General features: G+C 31.8%; 1 pseudogene; it reads left to right on the forward strand.

Annotated features, from left to right (window-relative positions):
* The first annotated feature begins 237 nt into the window (after positions 1–237).
* LOC145010372 (uncharacterized) lies at positions 238–2,608 on the forward strand (annotated as a pseudogene).
* The last annotated feature ends 10,652 nt before the right edge of the window (positions 2,609–13,260 follow it).

The following is a 13,260-nucleotide window of genomic DNA, read 5'->3' on the forward strand; positions in this document are numbered from 1 at the left end:
ATTTGATTTGTTGACAACTGAAAACTAAGAATTGAGAAGGAAATCAAGGAATTTACAGATCTGTAATATCACAAACGAATAAGACATCAAAAAACCAGGTGTTTCCTTTCCTTTTTTACCCTTTACAGCTTTAGATTTTAATATGCCTCCTCGAATAAGAAAATATGAATCTGGATATGAAAAACGTAAAAAAAAAAACAAAAAATTGAAGAATCTACTAAAGCTCAAGAAGGATCTATGAATAAGTTTATAATAAAACAAACAAAAGAAAAGCAAACTATTAATATTGATGCTAATGTTGATAATGTTACTGTTAATGGAACTAATAGTGATGATGTTAACGTTACTGATGCTAATATAGATGATATTAATGTTGATGATAATAATTTTGATGAAGCTAATGTAGATGATTTTAATGTTGATGATAATAATTTTGATGAAGCTAATGTTAATGATAATAACTTTGATGATGCTAATAACTTTTATACATTTGATATTTTCGATCCAACAAATTGGGAAACTCTAGATTCTAATATGATAAATATTTTAGCATTAGAAGGTCCTAAAAGAGATTTATCTATTCAAAAATATCCTAAAGATAAATATCAAAGAAGATTTTCTGCTTTATATTATACTAGAGTTTTACCAAATGGGGAAAAATGTGATAGAGATTGGCTTGTTTATTCTAAACAACTTGATAAAATATTTTGTTTTTGTTGTAAAATATTTAGAAAAGGGTGTGGAAAAAATCAATTAGCAAATGAGGGTTTTGGGGATTGGATACATCTTAGCACTAGAATTAAAGAGCATGAAACAAGTATAGAACATGCGAAAAATATAACTATTTGGTATGATTTGCGTTTAAGATTGCAAAAAAATAAAACTATTGATAAAGAGACTCAAAAACAAATAGAAAAAGAAAAAAATCGTTGGAGAAAAGTTTTATTGAGAATTGTTGCTGTTGTGAAATTTCTTGCTAAATATAATCTAGCTTTTCGTGGTACTAATGAGAAATTGTATAAAAGTAACAATGGAAATTTCTTAGGATTAATTGAAATGTTGGCTGAGTTTGATGTGGTTCTCCATGAGCATGTTCTACGTATAACAAATGATGGTATCCATAATCATTATCTTGGGCATAGTATACAAAACGAATTAATATTTTTGCTTTCTCATGAAATAAAATATATGATTATTAAAGAAATAAAAAAAGAAAAATATTTTTCTATAATACTTAGTTGTACACCCGACATAAGTCACCAAGAGCAAATGACCTTGATTTTAAGATATGCAGATGTATCATCGGGTTCTGTTTGCATCAAAGAATCCTTTTTACGGTTTTTGGATGTAAATGATACAACCGGCCAAGGACTTTTTGATGTTTTACAAAATGAAATGAATTTGCTTGATCTTGACATTAATAATGTGCGTGGACAAGGTTATGACAATGGGTCAAATATGAAAGGAAAACATCAAGGAGTGCAAAAAAAACTTTTGGATATAAATTGAAGAGCTTTTTACACTTCTTGTGGTTGTCATAGTTTGAATTTAACTTTGTGTGATATGGCTAATAGTTGTGGTAAAGCTAAAGGTTTTTTTGGAACCATACAACGTATTTATACGATCTTTGCAAATTCGACTAAAAGATGGCAAGTTTTAAGAGATAATGTGAAAAGATTAACTCCTAAATCTTTGTCATCCACTCGTTGGGAGAGTCGAGTTGATTTTGTAAAAGCAATAAGATTTCAAATTTTAGATGTTAAAAAAGCTTTACTTCAAATTGGTAAAAGTGATAATGATCCAAAAATAAAAAGTGAAGCTAAATCCTTAGCAAAAAATGAACTTGGTAACTTTGAGTTTATAATGGCTCTAGTAATTTGGTATGAAATGTTGAATACTATTAGTATCGTTAGCAAACAATTGCAATCAAAAGATATGCTTATTGATGTTGCTATGGAAAAAATAAAGGGGCTTATTTCTTTTTTTAAAGAATATAGAGAAGTTGGTTTTTTAAATGCTTTACAAATTACAAAAGAAATTGCCTTGGAAATGAACATTAAACCAATGTTTCCTCAAAAACGTGAAGTTAAAGTAAAAAAACATTTTGATGAGCCTTCAAATGATACATCTTCTAGTGTTTCAAAATCCCCACAAGACTCTTTTATGGTAAAATATTGTCTATACATTGTTGATCAAGCAATTTCTTCTCTAACTACAAGGTTTGAACAATATCATCAATATGATAATATTTTTGGGTTTTTATTCAATTCTAAAAAATTACATTCATTAGATGATATGAGCTTAAAGTCATGTTGTAAGACTCTTGAAACTTCACTTAAACAAGATGAAAATTCAGATATTGATGGAAATGATTTATATGTTGAATTAAAATTACTTCTACATCTTTTACCTAAAGAAAAAATGAAAACAATAGATATTCTAAATTTTTTTAAAACGTGTTGATTGTTTTCCTAATACATCTATTGCATATAGAATTTTATTAACCATTCCTGTTACTGTTGCATTTGCAGAAAGAAGTTTTTCCAAATTAAAGATATTGAAGTCTTACTTACGATCTACAATGCACAAGAACGGCTTAATGGGTTGACTTTAATTACAATTGAGAGAAATTTTTTGGTTAAAATTATTTATGAAGAAATAATTGACTTTTTAAGTAGAGACAAGTGTTTTTTTATGTTATTTTGAATGAATTTTAACTTATGTTGCAATAGAAAATAAAAAATTAAAATTCTTTTTCACATCTTTTTAGATTTTTCAAGTTTTAGGGCCTATTTTTACTAATCTATATAGGGCCTCCAAAATCTCCCGGCCGACCCCGGTGAGATTCTGAGAGAAACAGAGAATCAGAGAGGATAGATATCACAGAATAGAGAACAAAAACCAGAATGAAGAAATCAGAGAACGAAAGAACCTTAATAGAGAATCGTTGCTGTAAGAGAAATACAGAATTGGGTTGGATTTTGAGACCGTTGTGTTGCAGGATACGAAACGCTGAAACGGCTTCCTTGATTTTTGCTAATACCGAGAGAATAGAGGAGAGATTGAAGATTGATTGACGATTGATTGCCTTTTTTTTTCCCGCTCCTTGACTGTGTCGGCACTTCTAGAAATCCCTATTATTTCCTCTTGCTTGGGCTAATTGGTATTACAGCATTACAAAATTTTGGGGCCCTATGCAGATGCACCAAATGCACCCTTTAATATCCGGCCGTGTGAATATATATCATGACATGTCTATGTGAATAACCATTTGTATTAATCGTTTATGAAATGAATCATGTAATAAAAGATTTAGATTTAAATAAAATGAGTCATCAAAAACACAGACGAAACATTGACTTCCTTCAAGACCGACATGGTACATTAAATCATTAAAATACTGTGACATCCATGTTTTTTTATTAAACTTGTATTCTTAAATGTGTATGCCAAAAACGACATCTATGTAAAAAATAATCTATAATTATGAGGAATCCATACATACATAGTACATATGAAAATACATTGCCATGATTGAATAACGGGGACAAGAAAATATGAAAAGTTTCGTAAAAAATGTAAAAAAATAAAGTTATAATTTTAAAAAAATATGATAATATGGAAAATATGATATCTTTGAAAAGTTATTTTTGAAAAGTAAAAGGAAATATCTTTAAAAACTGTACAAGTAGGATGTTGTATTCGAAAAAAAAAAATGAAATAATGACAATTGAGGATTAATTTCTGAATGAGATGATCCCATGAGGCAATGAAAGGTTGAGGTATCTTAAAATGATTTCTGAAAGATGTTCAAGTAATAAAATACATTTCAATATTTACAAAATGCTTATCTAGGTGAGTTTTTAGAAAGTATGTTGCTACCAAAATTAATCCTAGAAGATTTAATTTGCTACTACTAAGGAACACCATATTTGCATAGTGGTAACTTTGGAACAACCTTGAAGTCTAAGTATGTAAAAGTTGGTGGCTTTGTATGATATTAATGTGAAAATGTATATAAAGTGTATGTATTCATTACATATCCTTTATACGAGAAATTCTATGAATAAATCATGAATAAGAACATTTTAACGTCAAACTAGATGATTTATTAATTGTCAAAGTTTGCTCAACCAAGTTATTTAGCGAGCTGATTAAATCAGTATGTGTTTAATTTGAAGACATGAAACATGTCATTTACATTTTTCCATGGACTAACCAACTCATGAAGATGTGTGATAAGGGTTGGTTTGTAATTCAATTAGGAGATAAGGATAAGTTTCCACACTAAGAAAATACTCCTTATCCTTATTGGCTCTTATGGCGGTATAGACTAGTAATTATGTAATACTAGGGTTCTTGATTATGATCTTTTATGAGCATATGAGATTAGATTTCTTTGCGGGAGTTGTTACTTGAGCTGATAATTTGTTATATTTATTTGAGATGTGTTTAAGGTTAATCTCTGATGTCTAACAAAACGGTTCATCAACAATGACCAAATTTTAGAGCATTTGCTATTGTTTATATTGATTGGTTTCATACTTCTTGACCAATAACCGATATTAAAGAAGGGTTCAAATTATCCAATCTGATGTGCACTTTTTTCAATCATCTTTCCTTTCTTAAATACCTTACAATCAAATTCAATCAACAAGTGTACTCATTTTTATAAAAACAGCTTCATAAAACGGTATCATCAAGACTCACATGCATGATACTGAAACCAAGAACTATAATTTGTTGGAAATCATTATCGATGGTCTTTTATCTTCCCATGAGTCACATAAATGAAGAAATAGTTCATGTTAAAATTATTAGCACCTTAAAACCCTAATGCACTAAAGATGAAAAATGAAAAGTCAATCTTGATGTCAAATCTAGAGATGCAATCTACAATGCCCTACTTTATAATTTTTATCATATGTTTAAAAACTGCAACTCAAGATCTTCAAGACGCTCAAAGTAGCATACGACAGATTTGATGTGTTTAATGGAATGAAGAAAATAGTCTTAATCATTATACTTTTTTCTTAAATCTTTTAACATAATACATAAGCAAAAAACTTTATAAAACCCTTTATTTAAAAAAAACAATTAAACCACAACGCCACATTTGTACCAATATCCCAAAATCCATTATTAAAAAGTAAAATGCATGAGAGGTTTTTAGAAGTTTAAAAAATAAAATACCATACGTCCAACGAGGTATCAAATACTAATAGAAATGTACTCAAGATAACCCAACCTCACAAGAAACTTCTAGCGCACCTGAACAATCACAAGTCGAACATAGCAAGAAACAAGCGTTAACAAATGATTTGTGAGAAAGTCATTTGTACAATGCAAAACCGAACATAGATTAATCCCTAAACCGGTCAATCATTTGTATTTTCATCACATAGTATGTTTTTCACACATTGCTTATCACCACATACATATGTTATTCATTGCTAAACTGAAGAATTATAACATAAAATTAGTGTTCTCGTGGTCTCACTTTACTTGGTGTTTTCATTTTAACCATCCCATATATATATATATATATATATATATATATATATATATATATATATATATATATATATATATATATATATATATATATATATATATATATATATATATATATATATATATATATATATATATATATATGTGTGTAGCTAAGTTCACATGTTCTCTACATCTATTGTATGGTCAAAAGACAGTTGTATACCAATGAATGAGTACAACTAATGGAATTGATCTGAAAGTCTATTATAATGAGATAACATCTACCATATAATCATACAAATTTCAAGATAAGTATATTTTGATTAATTAAACTATATTTAAAAAAAGATTTTTTTTTTGGATTTTAGGGATATTTAATTCACTTCATTTTTAAAATCAAAACTTCTTAAATTAGTTCAAATATAATTCTTATGTAGTTTGTAATCATAATCGATTTTATTCATTCATAAGGTTATTTTGTCAGATTGATATTTTGTTAGAATGTTATTCTATTAAAATATTATTCAATAGAAACAAAAGTCTTGAACCCTAGTTGAATAATAAAAAATTCTTATATATTCATAGACACCTAAACTTAAATACAAATGCATATATATTCTTATAGAGTAATAGGCTTAAACATTTTAATATAATTATATGTATTATAACAAAATGTCATCAAAAATGAATTAACTATTTTTAAAAAATAGCATCGTTAAATATACAGTTATTGAACAAATACATTTGATCTTCTTCAATGGTCCAAATAATCGACTTGATTACTATTATTCTCACGAAAATGTGATATATTATCGTAATAATACAATTCTTGGGATATATAGTTGTTGTTGAACATGATTCCAATTCTTTCAATTATATGATCAATCATTGATTCCATCTTCAAGCTATTTTGAAAGAATAACATGCATTACTTATTAGTATTACAAGTTAAGAAGAATGATTTGACTACACTAATGTAGCATCAAACAATTACTTATTAGTAATTTAGTAACCAAAATACATATTACATAAATTTTAAAAAACGTCTTAAAGACATTCTGATAGAATTCTCTAAAAGCTAAAGTAGTCACCAAGTGAACCAACGAACATGCCCACTCAAAGTGAGTGCATGGTTTAACCTTTTGATACAATGTGAACTTATGACAATAGAATATAAATTTAGGAAATTTATATCTTAATAAGTGCTTACCACTGCCATATAATAAACAAACACATGGTGAGAGAAAAATAAGACAACAAATATTAATCCAATAATTGTTTGAATATACACATTACGCTTAATAACCAGAAGAAACAATTTGTCTCTAGATGCTAAAAATGATCTCAAAGTAATCGAGTATTATAGAGCATCCTATAATTAATTATCTTTCTATACAATATTAATTTATCTTCCCGGCCAATCATCAAGAATAAATAATTGATTTATTTTGGAGGAAAATATAGACCTGTACCTTCATTTTTTTAGAGTAAATGTATTCAAAAATTTGGAGCGTATCTCTTTGTACATTTGAAAACTCAATACTAGATACTAAACATATCCACTGAGAACTATATGTAGGAGCCTTATGTGACATGATTTCCTCATAAGCCTCTTCTTTTCAAATCCTACAAACATTTTCAAGATTAACAAATTAAAATAAAACATGAAATTCGTAGCTTTCAATTTGTCTTTCTAGTGTGACATTCTAGCATTTAGGTCAAAAACTTTAGATAGTCACTTCACTATGAACCTCTTTGTAATCCAACCTATTGGAGTTTAATGTATATTTTTGAAAATAAATAGTGTCATTACAATTAAAATAAAATATGTGATGGTATCTTCAAATTGTGGAAAATATCAAAAAAATCGTGCAACACAAACTGTAACACTAGTTAATACGTCTGAAAAATTGAAATTTCATATTAAGCAGGTGTGAGTGAAGCGAACACTCTAGTCTTGTACTTGTTCACTATAAAGAATGTCCAAAATGGAGATCGTATGCAAAGATACGACCGTTATAAGCAAAAAAACCAGTATAATACTGATTTTCTTTAAACTTCATAAACTATTTTGATTCATTGAGGCACTAGAACACATCAGATGGAAATTCCGAAAATGATTTTGGACTCAGGTTATGGTCTATTACTAGATTCCATAATCAAAATATTTTTATTAGAACTATTTGCAAAAGTCAAAAAATAGACGTTTCAGGACAATTAAACGCGAATCTTTAGATGCGATTTCCCGGAGTTTAAAAAAATTAATACATTTGGGTTTTTTGAATCGTTGAACTTGGCTACATGATTCACCATGTTTGAAAAAATATTAGACATCGGGATCTTGGCATGGAAATATAGGAAGGTTTGGGGAATTTTTTAGAATGGTGACATCACCATGACCGCCATGCTTGCATGAAGGATTAGAAATCAACCATTTGCTTCATTCTTCTCCCTTACTCACGTCCACCATTACCTCCACCAATTTACCTCCTATGCTCCATCACTTCTAAGAGTATAAGCACGACCTTCCTTTATGTGTCTGACATTTCAAGAGAGTATGGCTTGCATGGTTGCATGAAACATGCTTGAGGCTATAAATAATCGTTAATCTTTGGAAAGAGAAATGTATGTATAGATCTATATAAGGTTGACACCCCACCTACGATTGCTAGCTAAAACCATGACGGTCAATTCAAAGCGGGTGCTTACTATCTATAGTCGTTTCTACGACATGTAATGAAGCATTGTAGGGGATACTTCAATCACATAGATCGGTTATAAGACTTACTATGAACATTAACTAGATCTCTCATTCTCTACAAACCATGGATTTAGTTTCTCTCACTATAAACCATGGATTTGGCTTCTCTCTAGAAACCATTGATTTGGTTTCTCTCCCTCTACTAAAAATTTTAAGTATGGATTTAATTATGGTTTATCAATCTATAAAACATTTTGAAGTATGATTTTACTTAAAAGCAAATAAACTTCTTTTGGTATTTTAAAAGTATCATTATTGCACTAACAGAAAACCTGTAACTCTCACCAACCTTGTGTTGACCCTCAAAACTACATGTATTCTTAAGGACTCACTAAATAAGAAATTTGGACGATGAAATACTCATGGATTTCAGGTGACCTAGCTTAGAAGATTTTGTTATATCTTCCTACCTATTTAAGTTAATCCTTGTATTATAATATTATATGTAAGAACATTGTATTCAAACTTCAATATGGAATACAATTTTTGTTATTGTTGTACTTGTTTTATATATTTGGTTTACATGTGATCCATGAACTAAGTCGCACTTCCCAGCACGTTCTGCCACCTCGATTGGGGGTGTGACAGATTGGTATCAGAGCTAAATAGGATATAAAGAACTTGTATCCTCAAAAGAGGAATACAACTATAACAACAGACTCCTAATAAAAGTATTATTATTAATCACCCTACTTATCGACTACTTATTGGAAAGGTAATTGGTTTGAACTATCGCTCAGGTTGCTAGATTTTAGCACGATTATATGCTAAAATGGTCTTTCCATCCAATACTTCTCATTTGGCCCTGGTCCTTACTCGATAGTATTGGAGTACAATAGAAAAACTAATAATACTACAAACCTCACCAACACTAAATATAATAGTTATATATATACTCTGACCCACGTTGAGAACACTTAATAAAATCCTAACATTTCTTCAACTAAAGCTACCAACCTTACCCTTTAGGTCAAACTCATCGACTAAGGTTAATACAATACATAAGCCATACCACAAATAAAACTTGAACATGCGTCTATGTTATTTATGGTCGGGCTAGTCCACAACCAACCTTGAGCAAGGAGTTTGACAGACTACAACGGTTGAATGTTTAAAAGATTGAAGAATGTTCTCAACATTCGCTACAGATACGTAGTACCTTAGAATCCTTATGTCAACCTTAAAACTACAATTAAAAACACATCAATAACATACTAAAAACTTTCCAGCCCTTAATGCAGATGGTTGGATTACCCAACAACCCAAGGCTTGGATGGATCTTATAGATCCCAAGGAGCTTCATAAGATCCCGCTACAGTAACCAGGGGACCCGTACTTCCCAGATGGCTTACCAATGGACCATGCCGACCTATCAAAGGATGATGATCCTTCAAAGGATAAAGGGAAATACGATCTAGAGGAAGTCGAAGAGTCTGAGGATGAGGGCATACTACAAGATGCTCACAAGATGAACAACGACAGCCTCGTAGAGGATGATGAGGGCCTCACTGATAAGGAACCTGCACCACCTACCCCACCACCTTCTCCACATAAGCCATACTACCATCCATACTGCAATTATGGCAAGAGTCCACTAATTATGAGGACCCCAAGTTTGAGTGTTCCTCTAGTATATCACTTGGACCCATCCATTGCTGTTTCCCGACCCATTAGTGGTCGTAAGAGGAAACTAAACTTGCCTCATGAGCCATCTTGGCTAACTAACTTGCTCGAAAAGGGGATGAATATTGAAGATCCTCCACGGTTTCAGATAGGCAAGTCTTATCAGGCTCCGCTACATGTGTCACTCAGGGATGATCCCGAGAATAACCCAATCCATCGCCTGATGAGTCAGGGTGACAGATTATCTAAAAGAGTATAGAATTTGGAGGAGCTATTTAGAGCTTTAGGTACTATCTCCAGGATCCTTTAGCAGAGAGTTGGAAGACTCGAAAAGGAGGAGAAGGATGACACAATAGCCATCCAGACCGTCTACCAGCACATAGGTGCATGTTGCACCAAGGAAAACACTTTGTGTGCTCATTTACGGGCCCTAGCGTATCGGACTCTGATTTTAGTGAGTCAGTTGGATGCATCCGAGCACCAAGCGGTCGTTGCTGAGAAAAGGCAAAGCTAGCTTCAGGAATAATTTGATGATCTGGTCCACTATTTAATTACACGTTTTGGGCGACAGACATTTCACCTAGGGTGGCTTGTGCCCTAGGGTAGGGTTAGAGCTTTTGAGGAATAGTTGTTGCACTGCAAGTATTTATCACTGCCCCTTTAGCAAATGTTCATCTGTAAAGCTTTTCCATTTATAACCTTACATAGTTGGTAGTTTTGTAATGATTGTAACCGAAAACAAGAAGTTCTAGTCTATGAAACAATTTTCCAATATTTATTAAATATTGGTTCTCATTATATGTATTGCTTGTAACACACTATCATTACTCAGTTAAAGATATCAGGTTAAGACTCTCAATGAATTTTTTTGAAATTTGTAGGATTTCATGAACAAATTTCACTAATACCCTATCATAAAATACAATTCATACATACTTGTTTATGACTACATAGTGTAAAAAAACTTAACGAGTCTGTCTAAACATATTAGGACAATGACTCCACAAAAAAATCTGCAAGTTCGTCCACCACCAACTGTGACCACAACTACAGGGTAAACACCAAATTCCTAAAGAACTCCTTCTAAATCCACTATAACCCTCAATCCCACCATTTCAAATTGATCTCACTCTAATTCGGACCCTACTTGCGCCAGGGATTGCCATAGCCTTAGCTGCATATGAGGCTGCCCGGAATGAAACATCTGAGAATAGTAGAAATATTGCTGATACTCCAATTAATAACCAAAAAAAAATCCAAATTCTATTCATACAAGGATTTCATGGCTTGCAAACCCTAATCCTTCTACTGCATGGGAGGAGATGTCGGTCTATCCCGCTGGATTGAGAAAACGGAGGCAGTTTTTTGAATCAGTTCTTGCCTTGATGACTGCTGAGTCAAATATACTACTCGTACACTAGTGGAATCTGCCCTGACTTGGTGGAATAATCATGCCTAGTCCCTGGGAATCGATGCAGCTTATGCCATGGGTTGGGAATCGTTAAACCAAATGATAATTGAGGAGTACTATCCTCGAAAGAAAGTCTGAGCTCTGGAACAGGAGCTTTGGAATTTTAGTATGAAAGGATAAGAGGTGATATTACCATATCTATACATATATTGAGGCAATATTTTAGTTCATTTATGCTACATTTTAATTAGTAATGAAGATATTTGGTACTTATAACCTTTAAATTCTATTTTGTAGCTAAAATGACATTCTTGAAGAATAAGGAACAGAGTGACAAATATTGTAGCTTGGAAGGATCGGAGCTAAAACAAGAGTTTAATGGAGCTTAAAAGAATAATATCCTTGTAAAAACACCAAAGTCATGATGTAACGCCCTCATATTCAAGCTAGTCAATTTAGAGACAATAAGCGTCAAAAATGAATTTTTATGGTAAATTATCTAGAATTAATAATCTTAAATAAGTTGTTGCAAATTTCACAAGGGTTCCGTACATAGAAAGAATGCCGAAATCCGATTTATAACGAAGAAGTTATGACCTGTCGAAGTTTTACGGCTAAACCCACATGACACCGCATAACGTAAAAAGTGAATTTTTGATAAAATGCTTTTTAGCCTTAGCGCTCTAAACAAAAGTCATAGTATACGTTAAACCGAGAGCGTTCATAAAGAGAACGTCCAAATCTGACTTCGTATGAGGAAGTTACGATTTTTCTAAAATTTAGCATAACAGTGCACAACCCGAAAATTCAAATTTTAGATCGGTCGATTTTTAGCCAAAATAATATAAACGATAAAAAAATATATCTTTAATAGGAGTTAAACGATAGAAAGAAAATCGAATACAGAGCTCGTATGCGAAAGATATGGACGCAACTTAGTCTCTACTCTTCAAGCGCGACGAATTCGATACAGTTTTGTAAATGTGAGATAGAATGAGAATTAGCTAACAAGGTCTAAATGAAGGTTGGAGTACTCGTAAATACCATCACATGGATATAAAGAAGGTAGAAAATGAAGCTCGTACGCGAAAGACACGGACGAAACTTAGGGCATACTCTACGATAAAACCCTTATAAATAAGAGATGAACTCTTCATATTTTCTTCACACCATAAGCCTTTCTTTCTCTCTCTAACTTCTCTCTATCCTCGCCAAAGCCCATAAAACCTAGGGTACCACCCCAGCTGTGAAAACTCGAAATTTTCATTCGGTCAAACCTTAAAAGTCAATCACTTCGATTTATAGGTCAATTACATTATTACTTATTCTTAGCAAATTTAAAGTTCGTTTGATTATTTTAATATTATTCTTTAAACGAACGGGTGAAAGAAAGTGTCGTCTCGGGTTTTGAAATTTAAAAACCGCAAACACCTCGTGTCTTAGAAGTTCACGACTAAACTCTCTCAAGTATCATCTCGGTTTTCGCCCAATTTCCCGAAAACGTAAGTGTTTCTCGACTTTTTTAGTTGATATAACATAACATCTAGTGATTATACATCCTTTAATCCATCCATTTATGTGTTTTGACTAGTTTTCCAAAACACCAAGAACACACACTAGTGTTCTTGGACTTTTAATTCATTACAAGCTTCCACAAAGTAAGTGCTTCTATCCTAGAGTCATTTAAAGCTTGCTATACATGTTAATATCAAAGAAAAGTCCCAAGAACACCAAGAACAAGGTGTTCACGGTTTTGGGAGGCTCCCAAAACCCTAAACACCAAGAATAGGGCCAAAGTGGTATGTTAGGGTGCCTAGGTGCTTCACAACGCCTTAGGGACTTGTCTAGATTCATCCTTGATGAGTTTATCACACAAAAAGCGCCACAACCTTGCATTTTTATGTGTTTACGGTTTGGGGACCTCCCAAAACCAAAAACACCCCAAAAGTTGTATAAAAATCCCATAAAA

Source organism: Lactuca saligna, chromosome 8, assembly GCF_052625555.1.
Source record: "Lactuca saligna cultivar CGN05327 chromosome 8, ASM5262555v1, whole genome shotgun sequence".
Taxonomy (NCBI): domain Eukaryota; kingdom Viridiplantae; phylum Streptophyta; class Magnoliopsida; order Asterales; family Asteraceae; genus Lactuca; species Lactuca saligna.